The 20,065-nt window shown below is 42.9% G+C and overlaps 1 protein-coding gene across 11 annotated transcripts in view; it reads left to right on the forward strand.

The window, feature by feature from the left end:
* The window catches only part of LOC126236759 (protein muscleblind-like), a 611,863-nt gene that overhangs the window by 211,463 nt on the left and 380,335 nt on the right, over positions 1-20,065 (forward strand). For 2 of the 11 annotated variants that reach the window (XM_049946301.1, XM_049946308.1), the window contains exon 1: positions 19,717-19,881. The exons of the other annotated variants lie outside the window; for them this stretch is intronic. The gene's annotated coding sequence lies outside the window, so the exon portion shown is untranslated. Of the gene's footprint in view, positions 1-19,716; positions 19,882-20,065 lie in introns of those variants that run through there. 11 annotated transcript variants of the gene reach the window in all.

Below are 20,065 nucleotides of genomic sequence, written 5' to 3' on the forward strand. Positions count from 1 at the left end.
CTCCATCGTCATCGTCAGGAGCAACTGACTGTCTTCACTGCTGCTGTGGTAGCCTTTTTTATAGCCCGTGGATGGCTTCTCGTCAACTTAGGATCACATTTACCTTCCAACTTGTAAACCGATAAGATGAAGAACACAATTTCGGTATTGACAAGTCATGAGTGAAATGAACGTCTAGTGACACTGGTTTTGTGCCTCTGCCATTGCTTCATTACAAGTTGTCTTTGAAAAATACTGTAAAGAGTTTTCGTAGCCTGCGCTGTATTGAGAACGAACTAACAGCTGCATTACTACCCTACGAGAAGAAATTTCTGCAATGCGGAATGCTTGTCAGCAGAGAGCTATGGATACGAGCGAAGAAAGGCATAAAATTCTCTGTTCGTAATGTGCTTCTGATCTCCTCACGAACTCAGCCAATACGACAGGTCGCAGTGTTTGAAACCAATGCATATGTCAAATGAAGACGACGTGAATTTCTTTTATTTGTATCCGATACTCTTTAAATCTAAAATGTTTCAGTATTTTCATCGGCAGTTTTTCGATTCTGAAAGGATTTCACATTCTGATACCTTTAGCTGTTGGGCGTATCTTCCACCTAAGTTATCCGTCTGACTGTGGTAGCTGTTCTCGTGACGGTAAGTACACGGACGACCAGAGAGTGTTTTGTGTCGTAATAGCATTGTTACCGCACAGGTGAAAGCGCCTTTCGGCAGATCAGTGCTCGCCCTTTTGCTGAATTGGCGCATTCGTGTAGTAAGTGTTGGTATTACTGTACAAACACAAGTACTTCAGTCGTGACGTACGAGGTTCACAGAAATAGTTCGCGTCATGGTATCGTAAAACGAAGAAAACAGAGGACACAGACGAACTACGTACATACGTCTTTGGCTTCTGTATTAGTACAATATACTTTTCATAATCTGTCAGTGAACTCGTCAATTCGGAATTGGTTCACATTTTTTTACCCGCGCAGCCCAGCCTGTGTTCTTTCTAATGAAATGTAATGCGTAACGTAACCCATTAAAGACCCTTGGGGCTCCGTCTGAGAAGAAAGTCAAAACAATGAAAACAAAATTAAAACTCACTTTCTAAACTGAACTTATCCTGAGAGCTGAAAAGCATCTTGTAAATAAAATAAAACTGGTTGAAAATTAAAAATGCCCTTGCAACAAAGAAACTTCTTGAAACTAAATTACATATTGAAACAAAAAGCTTCTAGAAAATTAAAAATGCCTCCGATTTTTTGTGTGAAAACTCTTAAAGCTTTTCAAATGAAACAAACATTATTAACATTCTACATCTTTATTCTTCATGTCAATATAATTATTTCTGATAATACTCACCCTGTCTACGACCACACTTCTCCCAACGAGAGACCAGTTTATTGATACTGTCATCGTAGAATGTTTGACTTTGTTGACGGAGCAACAACTTTACCTCTGCTTGCACAGCTTCATCACTATCAAAGTGAATCTTCAAAGATATTCTTTAAGTTTTGGAAACAGTTGAAAATCGGATGGGGCCAGGTCGGGACTGTATGGAGGATGATCAATGATAGTGGACCCAAGGCGACGGATTGTTGCAGACGTGTGATCTGACGTTGTCATTCTGAAGGAGAGGCTGTTCCATGTATAGACGTACTTTTCGAATCCGAAATTCGGTTCAACAGGCTGTCGCTCACGCACCGACATAGTAACGTTACACACCGCCATGTTACGCGCTACAATTCGGAGCCCTCTGGCGGCAGAGAGTTGCAAATACACAGACATGAAGAATAAAAATGTAGAATATTAAAAAAGTTTGTTTTATTTAAAAATCTTTAAGAGTTTTCACGTAAAAAAATTGGAAGCGTTGGTTTTCAGCACGCCCTTGAAACTTCTCTTTGGATGCCCGTCGAAATATGAATCGAAGTGGTAGCAAATTATGTCTCACACCGTGTGATCATGGCTTACGTTAAGACTGGATGTCGATCACACGTGTCAATGAAATCTCCAGTGATTTCGTCGATGTTGCTTTCTATTCGTCAATCACTTACTGAGGCACCAATGAAAAATAAATATTTCGCCTGCCATACTCTTAAGATTCCGGTGTGAACAATGCCATTGATAAGCGTGAGTTCCTCCAATACCAGTCTCAGAGATTTTCAACGATTTCGCTCGCGCCAATGCCTGTCCTACTTGCTCGACGTTAACATTCGGCTTAACTGAGCGTCGTACATCCTTGACAGTTCCCTTTTGACAATTTCCTACTTTTCCTAAAAACACTTTTTTCTTCACGGGTTCTAATCTGTACTCTTTTAACATCACTGCATGCATCTCCGTCTCCATTTATGGTTCAAATGGTTCAAAAATGGTTCAAATCGCTCTGAGCACTATGGGACTCAACATCTGTGGTCATAAGTCCCCTAGAACTTAGAACTACTTAAACCGAACTAACCTAAGGACATTACACACATCCATGCCCGAGGCAGGATTCGAACCTGCGACCGTAGCAGTCGCGCGGTTCCTGACTGAGCGCCTAGAACCGCTAGACCACCGCGGCCGGCTCAAATGGTTCAAATGGCTCTGAGCGCTATGGGACTCAACAGTTGAGGTCATCAGTCCCCTAGAACTTAGAACTACTTAAACCTAACTAAACTAAGGACATCACACACATCCATGCCCGAGGCAGGATTCGAGCCTGCGACCGTAGCTGTCGCGCGGTTCCAGACTGAAGCGCCTAGAACCGCTCGGCCACTCCGGCCGGCTTCCATTTATCAGAATCCGTAAAAATAGTTGTTGTTGGTGCGCTGTCTCAATGCACTACAACACGAAGATCCACACTTTCGATAGGTATCAATATAAAAGACCACTTGAGGTTGCCGGCCGAAGTGGCCGTGCGGTTAAAGGCGCTGCAGTCTGGAACCGCAAGACCGCTACGGTCGCAGGTTCGAATCCTGCCTCGGGCATGGATGTTTGTGATGTCCTTAGGTTAGTTAGGTTTAACTAGTTCTAAGTTCTAGGGGACTAATGACCTCAGCAGTTGAGTCCCATAGTGCTCAGAGCCATTTTTGAACTTGAGGTTGATATTTTCCATGCTGCGTGGGGCTTATCGAACTGGTTGTGCTTGTGTATGCGCACGTACACATTTTCAAAACACTTCCAGTTTAAGATGCTGTCAGTTCGCCGAACACTTAAGCCGTACCTTGTATAAAGATAGCCTTGCTTATCACACTTCTCAAAAGCGCTGGACAGTGGAATCGCGGAAGGGGTATGGCGCCACAGATTGTCAACTATTCCCCGGATATGGGCGGGCAACACCCGCATCTGGCGCAGAGCCCCCTGTTGGGCGGCTAAGACTTGCGCAATAGCTTTCGGAGAAAGTGTTGTGCACGCTGCGCTTCCGTGCATCGCTGAACACATTGTCTTGCGCGTTTCCCTTTTAAATCTTTTCATATTGTTTGTTCGAGGCGAAAATCAGAAGCATTCATGTAAACACGGTTAGAAAGTCGCATAAAAATAACGCCCTTGCTGACCTATTTACTGCATCATTGAACGCTAAACAGGCACGCAGATTAATTCATTGTTTTATACACTTCCCTTTCTAGGAAGTTTCGTTGGCTCACGCAGTGGGAACGGCCTGTGCACATAGCTGCTTATCTGACTACAACATTATCCTCTCGATAATCATTTTCAAATATACTTGAACTGTGACCTTTCTACGAATGTCCAGTGCAGAAAGTTTAGCTAATATGACTTAGAAGGGCCCCGTAACATCAAGCAGAGAAACGTTTTGTCATACGTATTTGTCATATTTGTTCCTGAAATTCAACTTATATGTAATCCGCATGATTTACTACCTAAAGTGACATACGGAAATTTGTGACGGGCTAGGACTCCAACCTGGATTTCCCCCTAATCGTGAGCGGTCGCCTTACGACTTAAGCTATCCGAGCACAGTCCCAATGAGGCACAAGTTTTCGTATGTCGTTTTAGGTAATACATCTAGACCTATTAAAGTGAAGTTGAATTTCAGGTTTAAATTTCAATAAGCATCAACGAATATCAACATTATGACGAAAATAAAGTTCAGCTGACCATGTTCCGGCGAACGCTTCTGGAAGATCGTATATTTCGAGGGAAGAGAGCTAACAAAGACCTGGTTTACCAGCAAATTTCCTTGTTTTGTTTCTGGACCGGGAGCGCCTACATTTACGATAAGGATGAACAAATACGCTTTTATTTCCCTTAGTATTACGCTGATTTGCTTGCTCCGCACTTGCCTGTCATGAATTTTCCGTTTGTATATGTCAGTGGGTATTGCTACAACGGCCGGCCGGAGTGGCCGTGCGGTTCTAGGCGCTGCCGCCTGGAACCGCGAGACCGCTACGGTCGCAGGTTCGAATCCTGCCTCGGGCATGGATGTGTGTGATGTCCTTAGGTTGGTTAGGTTTAACTAGTTCTAAGTTCTAGGGGACTAATGACATCAGCAGTTGAGTCCCATAGTGCTCAGAGCCATTGCTACAACGACCGCATCGCCTTAATCCAAAAGGAATATCGTATGCACCATCTGTCTGCGAACAGCGTAAACTTTTAACTATGTTTTAATGTTTAAATGTTGTTTTATTGCGTTCCTGAGGCGAAGATAGATCTAACTCTGCTGTTTTTTAAACTGTTTATTTCCCTTACAACAATTAAAGCAGATCTTGATCGTCTCTCCAGATAAGTTCTCATTTGCTTCTCGGGAAGGACTGTATCATGGCATTCAGGCTGGGGCTTGGGAGAATATGATACCAAGCCAGGCACGAGTCATTAGCGGGCAGCCTAGCCTCCTACATATACTGTACTGAGCGCCTGACACCGCTCCAGCGGACGCAACACGGAGCCATTCCTCTTGACAAATGGCGCATGACTCGCAGTACGTCCGACATTTTGCCTGCCTCAGCGTGCGTCACGCGAGCGTGCATGCTTCGTTAACGAACCGGAGGATGAAATTTGTAACGATGCTCGCTTCTGCAGTAGGCCACTATCTTTTATTAAACATACAGGGGAAACAAAACGCATGAAGAACTGGTTCCGCTATTTTCAGTTACAGTTGTTCGCTGAATCGTTTTGATTTTGTCATACGGAGAAACTGTTTTCCTTACCTCAAGTCAAAGAAAAACGCTGTAAGGCTGTAGCACCAAATTTTGAATGGGTGTATTCGAACGCTGTTGTCAGACAAGTTTTCGGGAAAATGTGTGTTTATTCAATCTAATCAGTGGTAGCCTACGAAGGCGATTTTAATAGAGGTGATATCTGTAACAAATCTGGTCCCTTCGTACATCCTGAGTCACAAGTAGAACCAAAAATAGGGGACTGTGGTTTCTTTCTTGTTATCCATTGATTTATAACTTTATCATCATAAGTAGCACAATACATAATGGAACTGTGCCTTGAGACTGTTACCGTTGTGACCTAACTGATGAATCCCGTTGTCAGACCGAGCTGCACATATTTACGTTGTTTTCGGTATAACATAACGATAATAAGCACTTCTTAGCATGATTGTATGAAGGCTCTTGATAATAAGTATTTCACCTTCATGGTTGTTCTGCCCCTCATCTTTTTTTAAAAAAGTACTAGTTTCTTGATGATACTGTTGTCCCTAAGAAAAAATATAACAACGCGTAAAACTGCACATTTTTATTAACCTTAGAATACCAGAGAGGGATAAATGTTAGATTGCTACTAAACCATCGTAAATCGTACTGCTGCAAAACTTATTCAAAGGAAGCATTATTTATAGGTTCTGCATTTGTTAATTACTTTTATTAGATCTCCAATGGATATGTTACAAACCAAATTAAGTACAGAATGGCCTGTTTTATATCCTAATGCAACCGTAAATTTTTTGAGGGTTTACAATCTGCGGTTAATTACACTGTTAGCGTTGAACATGAAGTCTTGCATTAGCAATCCTTTGCAAAATATAATACCTATTGACATCCGATTTTCTACACGATTGAAATTTGTACATTTTACTTCGTGGCCGAAAGGTTAAGTAGCAGATCATAGCAGATCGTATCTCTGAATTTTGGACATAACGTCTGTTAGAATTCATAGCAAAAATTTGCTAAAGATATTTTTATTGAAAATATTCATTCTGAGATACTTACGTACATCCAATTACTCATAGGATAGCATTAATTGATATAGATGATGCAGTGAAGAAAGCTAACATGCCTGAACATGACTTCATTCGACTAAACCCAAAGCACTAACGAATCGCAATGAGATACGATTTGGTCTGTTTGTAAAAAGTGTCATTCGAAGGACTCTCAGCTGGATACTTAGTGATTCTTAAGGTACTTGTGCGATAATTCTATAAGGTTGTGCTTCCTGGATTAGAAGTATGATATCTAATACCTCGGGTAGAAACCCTGAGTCCTTCCGGCTGCAGATCAACATTTAAATTACTAAGATATCCCAACAGTAGAAAAATGAATAATTCATTCTGTGTCGAAACCATTAGTGTGATATTAAAATTGACAAGTAGGCTTCAGGAAATTATAATACACTAGGTGAAAGCTCTTTACGGCATTCCAGGAGATGAAGCAGCCGAAATGGTAGCTAAATAATCGCTTGATATGGAGAAAGAGCACTATAGCAGTACTAGCTACATAACATTTTAAAGGTGTTTTATCCAAACAAATAGATGTGATAATGACATACGGTATTCCAGATACAAAATAAGGAATTATGCCGAAATAAAAGCGGTAGTGTTCACTACCTTCTGGCACGAAAAGCATTGATATCCCAGATGATTCAAGAACTTCATACTCGCTGACAGCCATAGCTTCTGCAGGAAATACCTACATAGCAGTGACATGGTGCCATCCGCGTTATATACTGCGATGATGCGATAAAAGAGAGGGTTTCAAGAACTTGTGTGTGTGTGTGTGTGTGTGTGTGTGTGTGTGTGTGTGTGTGTGTGTGTGTGTGTGTGGCTCTGAGCACTATGGGACTTAACATCTATGGTAATCAGTCCCCTAGAACTTAGAACTACTTAAACCTTACTAACCTAAGGACATCACACAACACCCAGTCATCACGAGGCAGAGAAAATCTTGTGTGTGTGTGTGTGTGTGTGTGTGTGTGTGTGTGTGTGTGTGTGTGTGTGTGTATGGGGGTGGGGGTGAGAAAGAGAGAGAGAGAGAGGGGTGATGGCGTCACGGAAGGAGAGGGGGGGGGGACAGGGGCCGTGGACGCACACATGTGGGTTGTTGTGTATCGGTGCATTTATATGTAGTATAATAGTTTAATTTCATGTACTTTGGTGGTTGTGTGCGATGGTAAAAGAGGAAATAGCATGAAAGTTGATCGATATCACTGCGAGTAAGATGGTTTCTAAAGAAGCAATAGTTTCTTCAGAACAACCTTCCGGTTGATGACTACTGCATCTCGTCTTATAACATACATCTAAGACGGAGAACTAAAGGCTTATAGTCTGCGTTTAATATAGACTGAGATGCAAAGGACCTAGACATTAGGAAACGTGAGTTTATCAGTATATCAGTTTGTCACCTTCTTCATCTAACCACTCCTTATTTTAAACATTCTTCTTCTTTTATCCCGTACCTTCAGGGGTTGGCCTGGTTGTTCATAGGTTTGGCATCGTTAGAGTGTGGCCGGATGCTCTTCGTATCACCACCCACCTACCCCTCCCCATCCTCCACCGGGAAGGAATTTGTGTATCCCAACTACCTGCCTGTAGCGTTACACAAGTGAAAGTCTACGAACTTTTTTTTTGTCTCTCTAAATGTTGGCTTGTGGTGTAACTGGGGCGGGACGTGGTACAGGCGGGATTCTTACTTTGAGCTTTATATGCAAAAATTTATACTTTGATAAATTTAAGATCCTGAATGTTCTACATAATGCTATACAATTTTCAAATGTTAACAGCAAAGCAACAGCAAAACTAGTTGTGAAGTGATGTATGGATAAATACCGAAAACAAAACAAAAAAAAAAAAGAATTAAAAAGAAAAAACTGTTGCAAAACGCTAGTAGTCGATTTCAAGGAGCCGGTATCATTATTAGAGCTTCGCAGTCTGGAGGTATAGAAATAGCCTTCTGAAACTACTGCGTGTTGCTAATTCTGATACTCCATCATATGTTTTTATGTTCAACCTCTCGACGTCATCTATGTAGAGCTATATTTCCATTAGTGTGTTATGCATTTTCACGACACAGCCGTGACTACGCCAGAAGGAAAATAAATCAATTCCGACGTGTTTTTCAATACTGTATGGAACACCTGGGGAGGGCCAGGATATTATTCACAACACGGCGGAGAGCGTCATCAGAGGATTTACGCCATATGATTGTGCTCGTCAGGCGCAGTTTTCCCGCGTACGGCGAGATAAATTGCGAACGCGCGCGGCCATTGTCTGGCGCACTCAGGCCTGCCCGGAGCAGCCCTACTCCGTCCCCGCCGGATCTCTCCTTTAAGCTCGTTGACCGCGACCGCGCACATTTCACGCTTCCGCGCGAGCGCGTTCTGTAGGAACGAAGGGCCCCGGAGTCGATAGCTGCGAAACGGATGAACTGGTGCTGTACTCAATTAAACTCAGTCGGTCGCACGGCCGCAGCTTAAACAGTACGACTCGGAGAGCGAATGCTAAGTACGAGCAGTGACTACTGATAGTACATTTTCGTGTGCATATTCAGGCATACTAACCTGTAATGTGCGTGTAAATATCAGAATGATGTGTGTGCAGACATTAACAGGATAAACGCGCAAGAAATTTGTTCTCATGTGCTCCAACTCAGTAGTGCTCACGAGAGAAAAAAAAAAAAAAAAGCATGTAAGACAACGTGAATACATTTTAGCGGAAAGGTATTTCAGAAAATGAAATGCAGAAATTCATATATCAACACTCTGTTTCTCAGACCTCCATTTTTAGTAGTACGTATTGGGAATAATTGCACACCTTTTAGTTTTTATACGAGCATCTTTATAACAAAAATAAAACACAATAGAGACTGTTGTGGCATGATCGAGCTCAGGGGCAAAAGAGGCAGTATCAAATCATGTGTTCAAAAACACATTTTGTACATTGTGGGGATGAATATGCTTACAACAACAACAACAACAAAAAAAGAATTCAGTTCCTTACTTATAACGAACTGCATTATTAAATATTTTGAAAGTACTGTTATGTCGCTCGTGTGGTAATGAAGAGAAGACAATACTCAGGAGGGAATGATGAGCAGTAGTCGTAGGCTTTGTCGGAGTGTTTCCTTCATTGCTTTCAGAGACGTTCTTGGTTATTTTGTTGTCGTTAGCTACGGTCGCAGGTTCGAATCCTGCCTCGGGCATGGATGTGTGTGATGTCCTTAGGTTAGTTAGGTTGAACTAGTTCTAAGTTCTAGGGGACTAATGACCTCAGAAGTTGAGTCCCATATTGCTCAAAGCCATTTGAACCATTTTTTTGTTGTCGTTAGGGAAGTTGTCCATAGTCCATGACTAATTATGCAAGCAAAATAACAAACACAAAAAGCTGAGCATATGGTACGAGGCTAGGAAAGGAGAATAAATCAGGTGTCTGTTAGGTAAGTGCAGGTTGGCTATATCAAAATCAAAAATTTTCTCCGTTAGCACGGCACAGTGAGATATTTGCAGACGGGCCATTTTATTCTCCCAATAGGCATTGTCTTTTATCGCTTTTTCGCGTGTACAAGTAATAGTCAATATTTTTGTAACTAACCTCTTAAATCCCAAAATGTACAGAACTCAAGCACACTAATGGAGGATAACGTAACTCTGACAAAGAAATAACTTACTCCCTTTTCCCCAGCGATCGAATTCTATACTCGTATTCGCTCTCGCAGGTACAGTGAATACTCCTGTTATTTCATATGCGGCTCAAGATATCCAATGTTTCCGGTAACTAATAGTGCGCGGAGAGTGTCAGATATTAAGTGACGTGTTACTGGTGATGATTTGCAGTCAAACATTCGGAGAAAGACACGACCAATGTGCTATTTATGAAGCCCAAGAATGCTGGTGCAGCGCAGCTCCGCCTATTTTGTCACGGCAACGTCATATAACAGGGTGGGTTCTGTGCTGTCCTCGTTTCGTTGACTTCAAATTTATTACATTTTCACCGTTTCATTGCAACGTTTTATCATGCACATTTCATTTAAACAAACACAATTATGTTCGTATCCCACTAGCTAAAAAGTTACGAATGTTACCAACACGGAAAAAATTTCTTGCCTCCTCAGAGTGATATCACTGAAACACTGCATAGGTATCGTGAACCACTTGTAAAATGTTATCGATGTCCACGTGACGAGGGACACCTTTTACAAAGGGCAGTCGCATGGAAACGACACAGCTGCAAAAAAAGTAAGCTGTTTATTATTTCAAAAGAAATCGCCGTAACTGCTAATATTTGGGACATCCAAAAAGTTTCCGCTTGAGGGCGTTGCTGGAGCGTTTGTGCAACATAGCGCAACTGTGATGCATGTATATAAGCACCGACATTTAGGCAAGGGGTTGGTGTGGAGTTTGTAACTTTCCGACGTGAGTGCCGGCCAATGCGGAAACGTGATCTGTGGTTACGTTATTACCAAATGCGTCGAAACAGGACCAACAGGCTGTTATCGTTTTCTTGGCTGCCGGAGGACAAACACCGGTAGACATCCACCGGATAACGAAGAATGAGAATGAAGCAACATGTCTATCGAAACCATCGTTGTGGCATGAAAACTCCGACGGAGGGTGCTGCTGCTTCATAATAACGCAGAAGTTACCTCAAGTGGGGGACACTCAAGCATCCATCCTATAGACCTGATCTCTCCCCATGCGATTATCACGCCTTCGGTCTATCAAAAAATAAATAAATAAATAAATAAATAAATAAAAAAAAATAAAAAATAAAAAAAATGAAGCGTCGACGATTCCTGTCGGATGAAGATGTGCAGTAGGCAGTTACGGACTTCTTCAAGGACCGGGAAGGATGTTTTGTGAAACGGGTATCTTCAACCTGATGCGTAGGTGGGATGACTGCCTCAACACCAGCGCGACTTTGATTGGCATATCGGTTCTAGAATGTACGGCGTTCGAACGAAAACTTTTTGATCACAACTTACATATTTATCCTACTCTGACAGAAGAGGACCGTGCCTGCACAAAGGTGTGCACATCTTCGTCCTAAGCAAATCGACGACCACGATTATCTTTCTTCAGGACTCCAAAAATATGGATGTCGCAAAGGAAAGATGGGGGTTGTATGAAGGATGTGTAAGAGCTTCTCAGCGAAACTTCTGCAGCGAAATCGAAACAACATTGGCAGTATGCGGACCCGCCCACTTCTTTAAAAACTGTAACAAGGGATTTTTACTTCTTCTGCAAGAAATGAGGCAGTTTGGTTGTTTGCTTCCAGAGGTCTCTAACTGCGCTGCCGTTTGAACTGACGGCTTCAGTAACTTTCTGAAACCATAGCGTCACTTTTCTTTTTGCTTCCTGTATGTCTCCAACCATTTTTACACTACAAGAAACACTGATAAGCCAAAACGTTATGACCACTGCATACGGTGACGTTGGATGCCACTTGGTGGCGTTGCAGGTACGTGACGCAGTAAGAAAAGTAAGTGAGCGTAGCAGAGACGGACAGGGTTCACCCTAGCGAGAGGATATGGGCTGCAAATGGGGAAATCCATTGAAACAAGCGACTTTGCGAAAGGACAGATTATTATTACGCAGAGCCTAAGCGAGTATCTCGGAAACGACGAAGTTGGTCGAATGTTCACGTGCTACTGTAGTGAGTATCTACGGAAAGAGGTAGAAGGACAGTGAAACTACCACTAGGTGCTAAATGGTTGGACGTCCACGTTTCTTCACAGAACGTGGGGTTCAGAGGTTTGCCTGCTCTGTAAAGCAGGAAAGATGGTGATCCGAAGCATCTCTGCCGAAAGAGCAGAATGCTGGTGCACGCACAGTGTTTCGGAGCACACCGTTCATCGTTCATCGTTGAACATGGAGCTCCGTAGCAGACCACTCCTGCATGTTCACATGTTGACCCAACGACATCGTCAGTTTCGATTACAGGTGGTACGGGGCCATCAGGATTCGACCGTCGATCAATGGAAACGTGTCGGCTCTTTGGGGGAACCACGTTTTTGCTACATGAGGTCGATGGTCGTATTCACAAACGGTGTCACCGAGGTGAACAGCGTCTCGAAACGTGCTGAGCGCCATGGACGCAGGCAGGTGGGAGCAGTATTATGCCACGGGAGATATTCTCCTGCGCTTGTATGGGACCTGTGATGTAATCGAAAACACGATGACAGCTGCGAACCACCTGCATCCCTTCGTGGTTGATGTCTTCCCCAAGGGCGACGTCATCTTTCAGCAGTATAACTGTCCTTGTCTCGGAGCCAGAACCGTACTACAGTGGTTTGAGGAGCATTATAGTTTACACACATCGATGTGTCGGCGACCAAATTCGCCCGATAGAACCCATCTGCGTCGTTATCGGGCGCCATCACCGCGTACGCAGACCAGCGGCCCATTGTTTACGCGAATTATGTGACCTGTGCGTAAACATCTAATGACACATACATTCGCAAATCTACCAACAAACTGTCTGGTCCCTGATAACTGAATCGGCGATGTATTTCGTTCCAAAGAAGAACAAACAAGGTACTAAGTAGGTGGTCATAATGTTCTGGTTCGTCAGTGTATAATAGTAGATTTTGTTCTCTGTTCCATTCTGGACTACTTCCATAAACGTCCTGTAAGGTACTAGCATGATAAAACTAGTGAGGGCTCAGCATCCGAAGTTGTCTGTTTTGTCACTCGTAACACCACGAACCACGCACTTTTTCCGCGACTGCATTCTCATATAGGTTTCACATGTACTCCACTCTCGAAGGAGGCAGCTTACAAAACCTTATTTCGACCTTAAGTCTTGCTCGTCGGTCACGGTCACTTACCAGATGCGATTGACATAAGATCCAAAGAAGAGCATTGCGTTTCGTCATAGATTTGTTTTGTAAACGCGGAAATGTTTCGGAGATGCTCGTTCAACTCTAGTGGCAGACGTTACGAAAGAGGCGTTGTGTATTATCGCGAAAACACCATTAAGGTAAAACGATGGAGATTCAAACTCACGCAGCAATCGTTCTTCCTGCGAACCAATCTCTACTCGAACAGGAAAGGGAAGAAGCAATGGTACTTTTGCGGAGCAAACAGGTACCTGTAGGTATAGATGTAAGTATAGGCATATCCGTCCTGTAATACAGCAATCACTAAATGAAATGCGCTAGGAGAATGGACAAGATTTGAATCTTGTCAAATGATTGTTTGCGTCTAGGCGTAACTATTTGTTACATATATTTCGGAAAATGTACATGTGAAACAACAATTCTAGTTCCTTACTACTTCATCATCAACAACACATTACAGAAAATGTACATGAGAAGCAGCACTTCTAGATACACAGTACCACTCGACCTTCGACTGTGCGCTATGTGTTTAATTCAGAAGCTGAATCGTTATTCTGTCTTCCGAAAAGAGGCCGTTAGCGTCTCTGCGCTCCCCAGCGGTTTGTGCGCAGCACTTGGGAGCGTCGGGCCGAGTCTGGATGCTCACCCCTCCTTGGTAGTACGTTGTAATCACGGCACGCATAATTCTTGATTTACGTACGGGGGCCGTGATAGCGTTTTCCTCAGCAAAGCCTGATTACTCGGTGCCATTAATTCTAATTACTCCGCCCTGCCTGTTAGAAGCGCCGCCGCGTGGAAGATATTTTTACTCGTACAAGCACAGGACCGGTACCGGGCGCACTGACAACCGTGTCTTCTTGGCGGCCGGGCGGCTGCGAAGCGCCGACCACCGCTGAATATTAATATCCACCGTAATTTGGGTCTTAACGTGTTTTCAGCGCCGTAGTTTCGTCGTGAACGCCACTTCGGCAACTTTATCCTAATCTTGGAACCAAAGTGACAAGGATCTGCGTCCCAAGCCTGTGACGCGCTCAGGCTGGAAGCATAATGTCAATTTTATCCTTACCGAATTTTATGAGAATTAGCAAATAGCGTCCAATGACAACATGGGCGACCAAGTCATCTGCGATGACATTCTTTCATACGATGTCCTCCGTATTATTCCCTCGTCAAATACGAGGACAAACTAGAGATTTCTACGACCCGCATCATCGTTGTAATAAGGATAGTTTAAATCATCAGCAGCATCTGATACAATGACATTCTTCTTCTTCTTCAGTCTGTAGATCTAGAGTCCTGGACATAGGCTTTTTCCAGTTGCTGGACGGTCTGGGTCCAGCTTTTATGTCGTTAGACTTGTCTCTCCATTTCTCCAGAGGACGTCCGACACTTCTCTTTGATTCCATCTGACGCCACTGTATCAGTGCTTTGGTCCATTTGAAGTTACCCCTGACGCATGTCCTGCCTACCGCCACTTAGCCTCGCTATCGGCTTGGCAACGTTATATTCTTCTCCTTATCTCTTCGTTCTTGATCCAGTCTCCCAGACGAATTACAAACATTGGTCTCTTATTGTCCTTTGGCATACCCGGAGTCTATTTGCGTTGTTTATTGTTTCCAGCCTTTATGCTGTTGCTGGCAGGATGAATGTATCACAATACTTATAGGGATATATAATTTATAGGGATAGCTGGTTTACGAAGTATTTAATCAAGTTTTTCGTATGCCATTCAGGTAAGGCCACTTCGTCGGGTGATCTCTGTTGTCTGGTTATCTTTTCAAGTTGGATTTTATGTCCCTGATAAGTGTATTCATTTACTCTTCCAGAGCATGGTTTTCGATGGAGACTGTGATGTTCACGCGGCACATGACTCTGGTCTTTTGATGGCTGATTCTGAGGCGTGTAACTTGGGAAGCATTTTTGAGTTTTCAACTTCATTCTTGACAGTTTTTTTTGTGTACAAAAGATGATATCATCCGGAAAGCGAAGTTGATCTATGTTGCTTTCTGTCCCCAGGGTAGACACTTGAACATATCCTCCAGAGCCAAGGTGAATAACTTAAGTGAGATTGTGTCTTCTTGTCTGATGTCTCTTCTACAGCACTTTTTTTCTAACACGGGCTTCGTCATTTTCAGAGTGACGTTATTATATTGACATTAAGAGTGAGACACAGCACATATTCAAACTTATTCAAGAACGGATACCCCACATTTTATTTGACATTTATTTCAGTCGAGTTCTAGTATAGTTCAAGATAAATGAAGCGTCATATTATTTTAGACTTAACTACGTATTCATTTTGTGTTACAACATTAGGCGGAATTATTATCTTCCGTTGAGCGACATCATTAAAAACCAACTTTAGTGTCCTGCGTGCCTAAAGGGAGTATATAGTGCACATTTAGATTCAACGGAAAAGGAGTTGCAGGTAGAGAGTCCTCCTACAGAGAGAGAGAGAGAGAGAGAGAGAGAGGGAAGGAGGGAGAGGTAGGGAGAGAGAGAGAAAGAGCATGAAAATACGGAACGGAAACGGGTAATTATAGAGCTATCGGATCATGAGGTAATATCGGTAAAATTCAGTAATGAAGTGTAGTAAGATTTTTCAGTGTTTGGCGCGAAGTTTTGCACCTAGCTCTTAGTACATACAAAATCAGTGCAACACACAAGAACAACAGTAAATGTCCTATATTTTCTAACACACAGTTTGCTATAAATCCTTCACGACGACGAGTTGTGAGGAGCCGGTCAAGTCCGATGAAACAACCATACGAATGTATTTGCTGCCAGCAGCCAGACTAGGTTATTGTTTATTCGCCGATTTCCTAGTAAAAGTGAAGCGTAATCAAAGAGGATTCACAGAAGAGCTTAGAAAGTTTCAGACAGTAGCTGAGTGATTCCACAAAGGTTCTTTAAGGCAGAGCAAGAACGTCACACATGTAGTCGACAAGTTACAGAGGAAGAGGTTAAAGTAGACGGGTCAAACATGACGGAAAGAATTGCTTTTGAAATTCCAGGCACCAGCCTTCCAAGAGAAACGGAGGATTGGGTTACATCCTTCCACAAACGTGTCACCAACTCCATCGATGGCAAGACTAAAGGAATTCTTGACTCCCTCAGAGGTATGCTAATGCAGAAGAGGAGATCGGACTCATGATGGTGGTACATAATGCTCTCCTTGTCAGTGGAACACATAACTCCTTACAATAAAATATCTTACGTAAACGTTAGCCATCTCCAAAATAAATATTATTTAATCATAGCTGCAGGTGCCATTGGCTACCTATTGAAACTTTTTGCTGATAAATATCATGTTCATAAATATTGCATTTATGAACATAAACATTTTATTCCGTAGTAGATTAAACTGACCAGCAGTTACTAGTACTTCGTTATTCTAAGCCTCTCACGCAGTCAATAGCTCCTTATGCTCTCCTGGAAGGGAGCTAAAGCAAAGGTATAAGAGATGTATAAAAAGAATGGGAAGGATGTGGTTTTTTGATGGCATAAACTGACGTAAACTTCGTAATATTTCTTCCGACGTCTTCGGTGATTTTAAAACATAATTTTCTTGGTGAAATTAGAGTAGCTGAAGTTATTTTTACCAGTAATGCCACTAATGATAATTCATGTTACTTTAGAAAATTATCTCATAACCTTTTTTCCCTAAAAGTTTAAGGAATATTCGTTTTGGTACTTGCATGCACTTTGGGTTTGATTAACCATAACACCATACAGCTTGCTTGAACGCCATCACCACAGTGGTCGTGGTGCACTCGTGCACATAAATTCCATATTTATATGTTTCTAATCAACCAGTAAATTTACGGTAGTCCGACACTGATCACAAAAATTTCCTTTTCTTTTCCGTGCTATTTCTGTTCCTCACATGACCACAGTTCGCCTGGTATAAGTGAGAAGCACAAAATAGAATTTGTCGTGAGTTACCCGAAGAAGTGAGACTTCGTTCAGTTCCACGAACAGAATAAAATCGTAGTGTAGCAAAGATTGAAATTAATACCAAGAAATAAGCGACGACAGTGTCCTCAGAGTTGAAGCACTAGCTCTGCTGGGAAAGGGGAAAATCTACCATTTATTGATCTGAAGGTATTTAGTAAAATAGCGGAAATTTTGAGAGTGAATGCCCGAATGGGAATCCGTGGCGAACTCGTCCAGAATGCGGTAATAGTTTGCCAACCACAGCACCATCTCAAATCGATGAAGGGCACGAGAGGTCCTGCAGCAATGCGCTATTACTGTTGCCCGTCAATGTCATCAGGTACACGGAAATAAATTTCACTGCATCGTCTCCATATACCATCCTGAGTATGGTGTCAATCACAAATTTTCATTAGTAAAACAAGATACCATTATTCATTAAAATTACGCTTAGCGTATTGTTCAGCTTGCAAAAGTCTCCAACGTTTCCATTGCTATTGTGGGTAGATTCGAATATGCTGTTGCCGATAAACTACTGGAGACAGTAACAACTGTAAAATGCCTAGGACTAATAGTCCAAAGCTACATTAAGTGGAATGACCACATGAAACTAACTGTAGGAAAAACAAGTATAACGGTGAAGTTCTTTGGAAGCATGTTAAGGAAATGAAATTCATCCTTAAATTAGGTGGTTCGCAAAATATTGTAAGATTTTTTTAAAAATATTGCTTGTAAATCTGGACTGCTTATTAGGTAGCCTAAACAGCACAGTTTCGTCAGGGGATCGTTTAGTCGGCGAGAAAGAGTTGCGGGTATATTCAACAAAGTTCAGTAGCAGACGCTGCAGGAGAGGCGTTGTGTATCACGGATAGGTTTACTGCTTAAATTTCGAGTGCTTACGTTGCAGTAACAGTCGGTAACATATTATTTCTTCCCACTTACAGTGGTCGGCATTGTACACGGATGGTAAAAGGTACCACGTTAGTTCTTTCACAGCCCACAAGACGGAACCTTTGTCATTCATGCAACATCCACAAAGCAATAGTTCGCTTTGAATTCTTGACTGAGATTTGCCTGTGTTTACCGACAATTTAAATGCACAGAAGATGTTACAAATTCATCGAAGACGTTTGATGCCGACTACCAAACTTGATTCATCGACAAAAATGAACACTAGATACTGCAAGAGGACAATGATCCGAGGCACCGCAGCAGGCATTGCTGCCACTGGAAAAAGGAGAGAGCTGTGGAGGTACCTAGTTGGCCCTCACAGTCGCCTGACGCTAATATTATTGAAAATGTACGGTTTTATAACAAAAAGAAGTTGCAAGAAACAAAGATCTTCAGTTTGAAACAACTGCTAACGAAATAGGTCTCTTCCTCGAGAATATGTGGAAAACTTGGCTTCGAGCATGTCTCGAAGACGCCTCAAGCAATTATCGACGCTGCGGCTGACTGGACGTTTTATTAACTGTAATTGTATTTTTATTTTGTTCATATATGATGTAGGTATATGTTTTAGTTTGTTGTCAAATAAATTTTTCTACTATTTTATCCGACCACGATCTTACTTAATACACTTACGCCTTGCAAAGAGATCACGACGAGTGAATCAGGGAAATTACAGCTCATACGGCGATTTATCAACAGACCCAAGTTGGAAGAACTGTTTAGTTTAGGAATGTTATAGAGCTTACACAAAAAGTGTGGTGCCACTATTATTATTTATAATAATATACTTTGGTAACTAGCGGAGTAAGTGAAGCGTAGCGACGGATGAGTATTACAGAGTGGAACACTGAAACTATGGACAAATTGAAATATTTAGGAAGTGAGATAATGCAAAATGCAAGGATGGTGGTAGAAATTAACAAAATGATGCAAAAGAGCAATGCGGTTTACTGGTGTACGAGGGGCTTATTCTGGGGAAGGAATATGTCAATGAAACACAAGGAAATGCGATACAACACGTTCTTTACACCTACATTGACATATGCATCGAAACCTGGACAATGACAAGGAGAGATGAGAATAGAATCCAAGCTAGCGAAATGAAATTCCTGAGAAGCACGTTAGGGAAAGCGAGGAGAGACGGAGTGAGAAATAATGATGTTGAGAAGGTAACTGGTGTAGAAAAGCTGAATGAGAGAATTCAGAGTAACAGGTTAAAATGGTCTGGACATGTAGAGGTAATGGAAAATGAAAGAATGCTATACCGAATGACGGAGGCCAAATTTGAGGGCAAGAGGGAGACCTAGATCAAGGTGAATTGACTCGATCAAGACCTGTTGAAGAACAGAGTTTGGACTGGAACAAGAAAGGTGGAGACTCGGAGGAAATTGGAAGAGTACCATAAATGTCGTTATTCCCAAGCACCATTAGCGAATGAAACATGGAAGGGGACAAATGGTAGTTGTACCGAAAGTACCCGTCTTCACAAGCCAAAAGATTGTCAGTGTATGTTTATGCAGAATTATGCACCGGTTGCATTTCGGAAAATTGCGTTTACATACAAACGAATGGGATTCGAACACGCATTTCTGACGAGTTTCTTGCGCGAGGGTCAGAAATGATTCGGCACCCCTCTCATTTCAGGGCAGAAATGTTTCGATGCCGACAAAGGGATAGAGGCGCAGAAACCAGTTTCCGCGAAATAGTGTGAAGCAGTGTAGCGTACGGCGCCTGCAACAGCCACGGGTGGCGGGTTTGGCGCAGCGCCGCGTCTTTCCGCCAGGCGTCTCTGGCGTCAAGGCGCCGCGCGCGAGCGGCGAGCGGCCGCGGGGTGGGGGAGCAGTCCAAGCCGAGCCTCCAGACCGCAAAGAGTGCGCCGCCCGTCCCCGCGTCCTCTGCGCAACCCAGATACCATGACTCCAGCCGGCGCCTCGCCGCCGCCTCTCGCGCTCACGGCCGCGCCTAGTGCATCGCCCCGCGGCGGCGCCTAACCACCGGGACTCCGCCTGCGCCTTCAGGTAAATCGCTCCGGCTCTCGCCCCTCGACACGGTGGCGAGCTTCATCCTTCTCGGCGAACGTCCGTGTGTTGTACTGCCAGATTCGTAACCAGGAGGCGTCCGCGGGATGACCGTCGCACTTTCGAGCTTGTCGCTTTTATTTCAGCAACACATCGTTGTTAAATGTGTTGGCAGTGACTGATT

Source organism: Schistocerca nitens, chromosome 2 (assembly GCF_023898315.1).
Source record: "Schistocerca nitens isolate TAMUIC-IGC-003100 chromosome 2, iqSchNite1.1, whole genome shotgun sequence".
Taxonomy (NCBI): domain Eukaryota; kingdom Metazoa; phylum Arthropoda; class Insecta; order Orthoptera; family Acrididae; genus Schistocerca; species Schistocerca nitens.